Raw genomic sequence first — 9,890 nt, 5'->3', positions numbered from 1 at the left:
TATGATGTAAAGTAAGGATGGTATTCAGGAAGATGCTCTATTATCATGAAACAATAGATGTCTTGGTGGGTAATTAAAGGTCTTTTGCCAAAGGAAGATGCTATACAACATGAACAACTGGGAAAATAATTTTGGACAAGGGACAGATCTTGGGGATACTCTTTTAACTTAAGCTTAATTGAGCATCTACTATTTTTATGGTAGAAAATTGAGAGGCATGTTAGGCTCAAAAAATCATTCCTATTCCTGTTTCTAGATTTTCCAAAGGAGAATGGAGAGCTTGTCTTAATATGTTTTATATTTCCCATTTCTTGGGAGCCACACCTCTCACTGTGCTAAACAAATTCTACACTTCTGTATAAAAATAATGAGTTTTCCCCTAATCGTCTTCCCTACCCATGCAAACCTTGCACTGCTTATTTACTTCTTGTCATTTTTGATTATACAATAAAAACCAAGTAGAATAAAGGTATTGGGTGGAAATAAAATAGGACATTTGGATGAAGTTCCAGATGTGACAGGCTTAATCTGTATTCGTAACCTCCTCACGTTGTTCCCAGGATGGCCAGTGAATGGAGTAAGGTTTGAGAGTTGCATCTGTTCATATATCTGCCCAAATAAAAAACTCTGTTTCAAATGCAAAAAAAAAAAAAAGTTTTGAATCAATAATGGTTTATGACTTTTTTTTTTTTAGCAAAAGGGTGATCATCATATTTTCAGCATTCAGATGCAGATAAAGTTCACTTTTTGCATATAGATGAATGAAGCATACTAAACAGTGAAAGCCTCAACCATCTTAATGTACCAAGAAAAGTCGGAGTTAGAATCATTTACTTGACAAGTTTGTGTTGTTATGTATCGAACAAGCTAATTCTGTGGCATAGCCACATCTGTATGTGCATTTGTGTGTTGGTGGAGAGAAAAAGAGGAGAGAAACTTGTGTGGATCTTACTTGTGGAAAATCCTGCACCAGCTAAAAGGCATTCAGATTCTTTTTTAGAAGCCTAAAGCACAAAGATACTTAATTGAGAGTCTTTCCCTTTACAGAGAAGAAAAACAATCTGTGAAGTAAAAGAAACATGGGGTAAGGGTCACAGGAAGCATGAGCCCTGGGTTGACTAATCCAAGGTTTTTCACAAGTCCTGAGAATTCAATTGCGTTTGTTTCATGGAAAAAAAATAGGCATAAATATTTTACAACACCATGTCATACTTTGGCAGGTCTTTGCTTATAAATCACCAGTCTTCGCATTGCCAACAAGGAAGTTAGTGGCAAAAATGTGAGATGATGATCATATTGACAGTATACATTTTTATTTAACCTTATCGACTTCTTCCAAAGAGAGCAAATTCTTCAAAAAATCATTACAGACTGGTATGTATGTGCCCATACAGTATTTTAAGAGGGATTCTATTTTTTTCTTTTAATAGAATCCCCCCAAATACAGCAAGATTGTAATTCTTGGCATATTTTCTATCTACAGTAATGCACCCAAACCATTTAACCTAATGTCTTATGTAATAATGAAAAACTGAAGTAAGAAATCCAGCAGGTAAAACTTTCTCTGAGGCTCAACTTGGCCAGTTAGAAGTGTCTTTGGATAATTGCCAATAGATAATTTCCCATCCCCTTAGAGGAAAACGTCTGCCCAGTCCTGTCCTACTCCAGTCATGACGCTGTGACTCAGAAGTCTAGGGACGACCAATCCCAGGGGGGCTACGATGGCATAAATGGGATAAACAATGAGGTCCCAGTGGGATCCAGCAGCAATGGAACCAAAGGAAAACATTAAAAGAAAAGTTAAAGAATAGCTAAACAAATAGAACCCCTGTTCCCCCCACCCCCACAACTAGATTGCAAACTCTTTGAGAGCAGGGATCGTGTCTACCAATCCTATCATATTCAAGTCTTCCAAGTGTTTAGTACAGTGCTCGGCACACAGTAAGGACTCATTAAATACCACCGATTGATTGATGAGAGGTGGGGATGGGTGAATAAACAGACTGGGAGTGAGTTTGATATGGGCAGGGGAAGCAGAAAGTCACAAAGCCATAGAACCACATGAAAGGAGGGGGAGGTGATAGGATTGCTTGGGTTTGCAACCACACCAGTGAATATCATAATAATAGTAAGAACTGTGATATTTATTATTTTACAGTGTGCCAAATACTGTACTAATCATTGGGGTAGATACAAGATGATTTTGTCAGGCACAGTCCCATATTCTAATCCTGGCTTCTTCACCTGTCTGCTCTTTGAGTTTAGGCAAGTGACTTCACTTCTCTGTGCCTCTGTTACCTCAACTCTAAAATGATGGTTGAAACTGTGGGCCCCCCTTGGGCCAACCCCATTTGCTTGTATTTACCCCAGTGCTTACTATGGTATAGTAAGCACTTAAATACCACAGTTATTATTAGCTCACAGACTAGATAGAAGGGAGAAGAGGTATTTCAATCCCATGATGAGGGATGAGGAATGGGGCACAGATAAGTCAAATGACTTGCCCAAGGTGACACAGTAGGCAAACGGCAGAGATGAGAATAGAGTCCAGGGCCTCTGAGTTCCAGCCCTGTATCTTATCCATCTAAGCCATGCTGGTAGCTAGCTATGTAGCTAGCTTTGTGAAGCACGGCAGGAAACAAGTTGTGTTCAAATGAGGAATTTAGAGACTGTTTTGTACTGGAAGGTAGTTTATATTCATTTACTCAATTGTATTTATTGAACACTTACTGTGTAAGCACTTGAGAGAGTACAGTAACGTGGTGGACGTACTGCCAAAGAGCTTCAGACAGGTGGAGGCCTGGATAAAGTATCAACCTCCTTGCTGGGCCTCGGTCTCACCTACCTCGACACCGACCCCTGGCCCACTTCCTGCCTTTGGGCTGGAATGCCCTCCTTCCTCAAATCCAACAATTACTCTCCCCCACTTCAAAGTCTTATTGAAGGCACATCTCCTCCAAGAGGCCTTCGCTCTTCTCCCCTCCCAGCCCCAAAGGACTTATGTACATATATGTAATTTCATTTATGTGTATTGATGTCTGCCTCCCCTCTCTAGATTGTAAACTCACTGTGGGCAGTAAAGGTATCTGTTTATTGTCATACTGTACTTGCCTAAGCACTTAGGACTGTAAGTGCTCAATGAATATGACTGAAAGAAGAATGTAGTGAATGAGGTCAGAAGGAGAGGAAAAATAGGGATGGAAAAGGAAAGTGGAAAATAATAGTAATAATGTTGGTATTTAAGCGCTTACTATGTGCAGAGCATTGTTCTAAGCGCTGGGGTAGATACAGGGTAATCAGGTAGTCCAACGTGAGGCTCACAGTTAATCCCCATTTTACAGATGAGGTAACTGAGGCACAGAGAAGTTGAGTGACTTGCCCACAGTCACACAGCTGACAAGTGAGCCCAACTAAGCATTATGAAGATAGACAATTCTGCTATGAATTCAGGGGTATTTTTAATGGTATTTGTTAAGAGCCTATTATCTGCCAGGCACAATATTAAGTATTGGGTAGATGTAAATTAATCAGATTGGATACAGTACATAACCCACATGGGACTCATTGTCTTAATCCCCATTTTACAGATGAAGTAACTGAGGCACAGAGAAGTGAAGTCACTTGCCCAATATCACACAGCAGACTAGTAGCAGATAAGTTTGGCTTCATCACATGCCTAATATGTGATCTTGGAGAAGTCACAACTTCTCTGTGCCTCAGTTTCCTCATCTGTAAAATGGGAATTAAATATGTATTCTCCCTTCTATTTAGACTGTGAACCCCACGAGGGACAAGAACTGTGGCCGACCTGATTTTCTTGTATCTTCTCCAGTACTTAGTATAGTGCTTGGCACATAGTAAGGGCTTAACACACACCACAATTATTATTTTTTCATTCTCTCTCTCTTTTCCTAGCCCATCCCCCTCAAAGTCCCACCACGTGAAATATCCACCTCAGTGCCTTTCCCACTTGATATTCCTTGGTATCTAAACCCAAATTCATTCTCAAGCTTGAAATGAAACGTTGGCACCCCAGGTCGAGCATATTTTCTAAAGAGGATATTTTTAAACTTTCTAATCCTCATGAACATTCTTTTTGTGTAGAGATGATGTGGCCAGTCGGTGGAAACTTGGAGAACAGAACAAAAGGAAAAAAAAGAACAGGCAAAGGGAATGAAATATCTTTCAGTGGATTTGTCTTAGGGAAAAAATATACAGATATTTAGTCCCTTTAAAGCCTAGTGTTTCAAGCAGACCTTGTTATAGATGGAACAGCTTTAGCTCCGTAACCCTAAAACCTGAAAGGGTTTGGTGACTAAGGTGACACAACCGAAATCCCTAAAGGAGGCTGTTTAGTTCTGATAGCAATGTAGGCTATGCGAACGTACATCTCTCTCACACTTTATATAGGTATGCTCATCACCTTCAGGGTCAGTTTTGTTTTCTGGATTTGTCTAACTCTTTTCTCGGTAGTGGGAGCCGAGGAAGGAGTGGCTGTAGCAATATTTTGCATATTCACAGTAGAGGAGAGTATCACTTTACATCCAAAAATAGCTGTGGCAGAGAAGAAAAAAGGGTGCCAGAAAAAAAAGGAAAAATAAAGACATTGCCACCCTGAAAACTTTTTTCTATCCTCTTTCACTTAGACTGTGAGCCCCATGTGGAACAGGGACTCTGCCCAAACTGATTATCTTGTATTTACCCCTGGGCTTAGTGCAATTCTTGGCCCATAGTAAGTGTTTAACAAGTACCAAATTATCATAATTAATTATCAAATACCTGCTTCTCTAAAGTTGGCTCATGCATGCCCAGTAGGCATCTAAAGCACTCCATAAAACAGCTATTTTTTGCAGGAAGGGAAACAAAGTAAAGAACCGGTACATCCACAGGCTAGTTTAGGATACCTTCTCAACTAAGTTCTCAAACAGGAAGCATTTAAAATTGGAGATTAGCAGTATCTAGGTGGTTAAAAATAAATCTCCACTTCTCATCTATTCCCTCAGGACGTGATTAGCAGACAGGGTACATTAAGCCTTCTATTTTGAATGCAAATGAGCAAAAAATGACTTTTACCGGTCTGTGCTTATTAGAGGCATTATGCTAAAAAGCAAGTATTCTCCATGGTCTCCTAATTCCATTGGTGGAAAACTAAAGGACCTTGATTCACTATTATGTATGGAGCCACCTTTAAATCAGCTTTAAATTACCCACAGGAATGTTGATTTGTTTGTTGGTCGCAAGTTCTCCAAGTGGTCATAATTGTGGTTGATTTTGAACAGGCCTTTAAGACTGGTTTTACATAGGGTTGTGCATTTTTTTCCAGTGAATTTCTTGGGTTTATGTACAGATCTGTAATTTAAGCAATCTGGTGGTCTTTGTTACTTCTGGCAGGATTTCGTAAACATTCAAAATACTCGCTCAAGCCTCATATGAACACAACAGCTCATTTGAGCAATTTTTTGTTTATTGCTGAAGCAAATATTTAGGCTGAAATTAAACTGCATATATTGAAAGGAAATGTAAACTCAGACTTTAACTGCACTCTTGAGAACATCTACAAATGTTTTAAAATATGATAGGTATGTATTGGGAAAATAATGTGGGATAGAGCGAGATACTTCAATGAAAGGCTCTAATATGTAGTTCATTTTAATATATAGCTTAGGAAGATGAGGGCAATAACTATCATTTGCATTCTAAGAAAATGTTATGAATAGGAGATCTCCATGGAGGATCATCTGGATGAAACATGGAACTGAAAAGAAATTTTGTAGGATGAACAGGGTATGTGAAAATCATGTGAATAGTTCAGGCTGTCAGTTCTCTATCAGATGACTTAGCCCCATTTACTCTAATTTGATATTTTAAAAAATCCAGTATTTTTTTCAACTCTGACTCAGAGCAATTATAAGTTGCATTAGAGTCTACTGTCAAATAAATGGAAAACAGGTCAGGCAGAAAACATTTTTAAAAATGTAAATATGATTATTATTATGGTACTTGTTAAATGTTTACTACATTTGAAGCACATAGAGGGCTCACAGTCTAAAAAAAGAAGGAAATAGGATTTAATGGCTATGTTCCAGATGGGGGAACCAAGGTACAGCAAAGTGAAGTGGCTTTCTCAAGGTCACACAGCAGATAAATGACAGTCAGGATTAGAACCCAGGGCCTCTCATTCCTGGGCCTGTGCTCTTTCCACTAGACCAAGCTGATTGTTTGTTTCACTGATAGTGCCCATTTTAAGAGGTTGAGATGAAGAGTGTGGGTGTAAACATCAGGTGTGATAGGAGAACAGGAATTATTTTGGAGGTGAGAATGCAAAGGAGTTAGGCAAGGTGATGGGCAAAAAGCAAGACTAATGGATTAAGTAACTGTTCACTGTGGTATCTATTAAGGAAGCAGCGTGGCTCAGTGGAAAGAGCCTGGGCTTCGGAGTCAGAGGTCATGGGTTCGACTCCCAGCTCTGCCACTTGTCAGCTATGTGACTGTGGGCAAGTCACTTCACTTCTCTGGGCCTCAGTTACCTCATCTGTAAAATGGGGATTAACTGTGAGCCTCACGTGGGACAACCTGATTACCCTGTATCTACCCCAGCGCTTAGAACAGTGCTCTGCACATAGTAAGCACTTAACAAATACCAACATTATTATTAAGGCTTTACTGGATGCCAAACACTGTACTAAGCACTAGGGTAGATACACGATAAACAAGTCGGTTGCGGGCTCTGTCCCACATAGGGCTCTCAGTCAAAGTAGAGAGGAAAGGCATTGAATCATCATTTTACAGATTTGGAAAAAAGAGGCATAGAGAATATAAGTGACTTGTCCAAGGTGAGGAAAGAGAGGCATGGAGGATGTAAGTGACTTGTCCAAGGTCACAGAGCATGCTAGTGGCAGGCTAGGATTAGAACCCGGGTCCTCTGACTCACAGGCTCTTGATCTTTCTACTAGGTCATGCTGTTTCCCTTACTTCTTCGACTGCTGAGTAAAGCTTCGACAGGGCTTGTCACTTTCTGATCTAATGATTGGAGTCTGGAAAGGTAGCAAGGAGAAGTAGATTTTAGGTCCTTCTCTGTCTGGGCAGTACCACATTTTCCCAGTACATCATGTAACTCATCTGTAACTTGGGAACGGTCATTATAGAACAGTGGTGAAGACAATTATTAGATTTGGTATGTAATATGCTTTCAGGTTTCAGAGCCAGGATGCTTGCTGGACCCACTGCTCTGTTTCAATTAGCTTGGAGACACGGCTCAATTTTCAAGTTTGGGACCAGGAGGTGTAAAATTGAGATTCAGCATCATTCTAGCATTAGATGAAAGTCTCGACATTTTCCCCAGATGGTAATTAAATTACCCATCAGAACAAATTTCATTTTAAAGTATTTGCTTTACCTTACCCAAAAAATGCTTTTTATTCCTGTGGATCAGATCTGTTTCTGTGCTTCTCTATGTGTCACCCACCCCCTCATCCACTAATAATAATTGTGGTATTTATTAAGCACTTACTATGTGTCAACCACTGTTGTAAGCACTGGGTTAGATATAAGTGCATCAGGTTGGACACAATCCCTGTCCCACATGGGGCTCACAGTCTAAAAGGGAGGCTGAACAAGCATTGAATCCCCATTTTACAAATGGGGAAAATGAGGAGGGCAAATTAAGTGACTTACCCAAGGTCACGCAGCAGGCAAGTGACAGAGCCTGGGTTAGATTCCGGGTCTCTGACTCCCAGGGCTATGCACTTTTCATTCAGCCACACCAGTTTTATTAAGTTCCTATAGCTGTTTCCCTATCCCTCTGCCCTCTCTTCAATCAGTCAATTGTATTTACTGAACATTTGGGAGAGTGCAGTGTAACAGAGTTGGTAGGCAACCACCCTGCCAATAACGATGAGCTAACAGTTTGGAGGCGGAAAGCTCTCACCCCTCCCTTCAGTCCCCCAACTTTGGTCCTCATGCCCTTTCCTTTTGCTCTTCCCTCTTTGTCTTTCCGCTTTCTTTCCTGACTACTCTTTCCCTTTTTCCTCTCATCTTCCTTGCTCTCTGTCTCTTTTTCTCTCCCATTGTTTATTTTTGGCTCTCTATATTTGCTACTTTTTTAGATTAGCCCCTCACTCCATTTTGAGCTCCCTCAAATTTGATCACCAATATATAACCCCCTATTTTCCACTGACTTGAATGATTCAAAGGAAATAATTGAATATGAATAGTGTTTTTGAAGAACACATTTTAAACTGCTGGGTTTTGGGGGGTATTTTAGTACTAATTAAGTGCTTACTATTTGCCAAGCACTGCATTAAACGCTGGGGTAGATAAAAGCTCATCAGTTTGAACAGATCTGTGTCCTACATGGGACTTAGACTCTTATTCCTTATTTTACAATTGAGGTATCTGAGGCACAGAGAAGTTAAGTGACTTGCCCAAGGTCACACAGCAGACGAGTGGTGGAGTCCGGATTAGAACTCAGGTCCTTTGACTCCCACTTTATCCATTAGTCCACACTGCTTTTACTTTGCATGATAATCTAGGCCTTTCCTGGGTCCTTCTTCACACACTGCATGCAACTTTCCATCAAGCTATATGACAATTCAGACATAGATGGGGAAACGAAGAGCCAGGTTGGTCTTTGACATTAAAGTCACAAATGCACTGTTCAGAACTCTATAAGCGTGGCTCAGCGGAAAGAGTCCGAGCTTAGGAGTTAGAGGTCATGGCTTCGAATTCCGGCTCTGCCACTTGTCAGCTGTGTGACCGTGGGCAAGTCACTTAATATCTCTGTGCCTCAGTTACCTCATCTGTAAAATGGGGATTAAGATTGGAGCCCCACGTGGGACAACCTGGTGACCCTGTATCTACCCCAGCGTGTAGAATAGTGCTCTGCACATAGTAAGTGCTTAACAAATACCAACATTATTATTTCATTATGAGGCTCTAGACATTGGAGTCCCCTTTAGGAGGCTGACTCACTCGAGGCTTTAAGGCTGTCCATCACCTTGCCCCTTCCTACCTCTCCTCCCCTCTCTCTTTCTACCGCCCACCCCGCACGCTCCGCTCCTCTGCCGCCCACCTCCTCACCGTCCCTCGGACTCGCCTATCCCGCCGTCGACCCCTGGGCCACGTTATCCCACAGTCCTGGAATGCTCTCCCACCTCACCTCCGACAATCTAATTCTCTTCCCCTCTTCAAATCCCTACTTAAAGCTCACCTCCTCCAACAGGCCTTCCCAGACTGAGCTCCCCCCCTTTTTCCTTCTTCTCCCTCTACCCCCCCTTCACCTCTCCGCAGCTAAACCCTCTCCTCCTCCCCCCTCCCATCCCACCCCCTCAGCACTGTACTCGTCCGCTCATCTGTATCTATCTTCATCATCCTATTCATTTTGTTTAATGAGATGTACATCACCCTGATTCTATTTATTTGCCATTGTTTTTATGAGATGTTCTTCCCCTTGACTCTATTTATTGCCATTGTTCTTGTCTGCCTGTCTCCCCCGATTAGATTGTAAGCCCGTCAAAGGGCAGGGGCTATATCTGTTGCCGATTTGTACATTCCAAGCGCTTAGTACAGTGCTCTGCACCTAGTAAACGCTCAATAAATACTATTGAATGAATGAATGAATGGAGTGACTCCACTGATTTCCACCAAGAGGGTAAACCTTGCTCACCTCAGGATCTAAGACCCTTCGAACAGAGTTATAAGCCCCCAAATCGTATCATTACAGCTCATTCAATGTCTCCCTAGCATTCCCGAGCCTTGGTCCAGTTCCTCATTCACTACAATTCATCAGTCTTTTAAGTAGTTACATTCCCCAGTTGGGTTACAGAGATTGAGAATCTGGCCCATGACTATGGCATCTAAGGCTTCTGTTGATAGAAACTTGGAATCTCTCT

General features: G+C 41.3%; 1 long non-coding RNA gene across 1 annotated transcript in view; it reads right to left on the bottom strand.

The window, feature by feature from the left end:
- Positions 1 to 9,890, bottom strand: part of LOC114816473 — a 192,747-nt gene that overhangs the window by 154,267 nt on the left and 28,590 nt on the right. The gene's annotated exons all lie outside the window — the stretch shown is intronic.

The sequence above is a fragment of the Ornithorhynchus anatinus genome, chromosome 14 (assembly GCF_004115215.2).
Source record: "Ornithorhynchus anatinus isolate Pmale09 chromosome 14, mOrnAna1.pri.v4, whole genome shotgun sequence".
Lineage (NCBI taxonomy): Eukaryota > Metazoa > Chordata > Mammalia > Monotremata > Ornithorhynchidae > Ornithorhynchus > Ornithorhynchus anatinus.
Note: the sequence above shows the minus strand (reverse complement) of the source record. Positions and strands in the feature narration are given on the sequence as shown.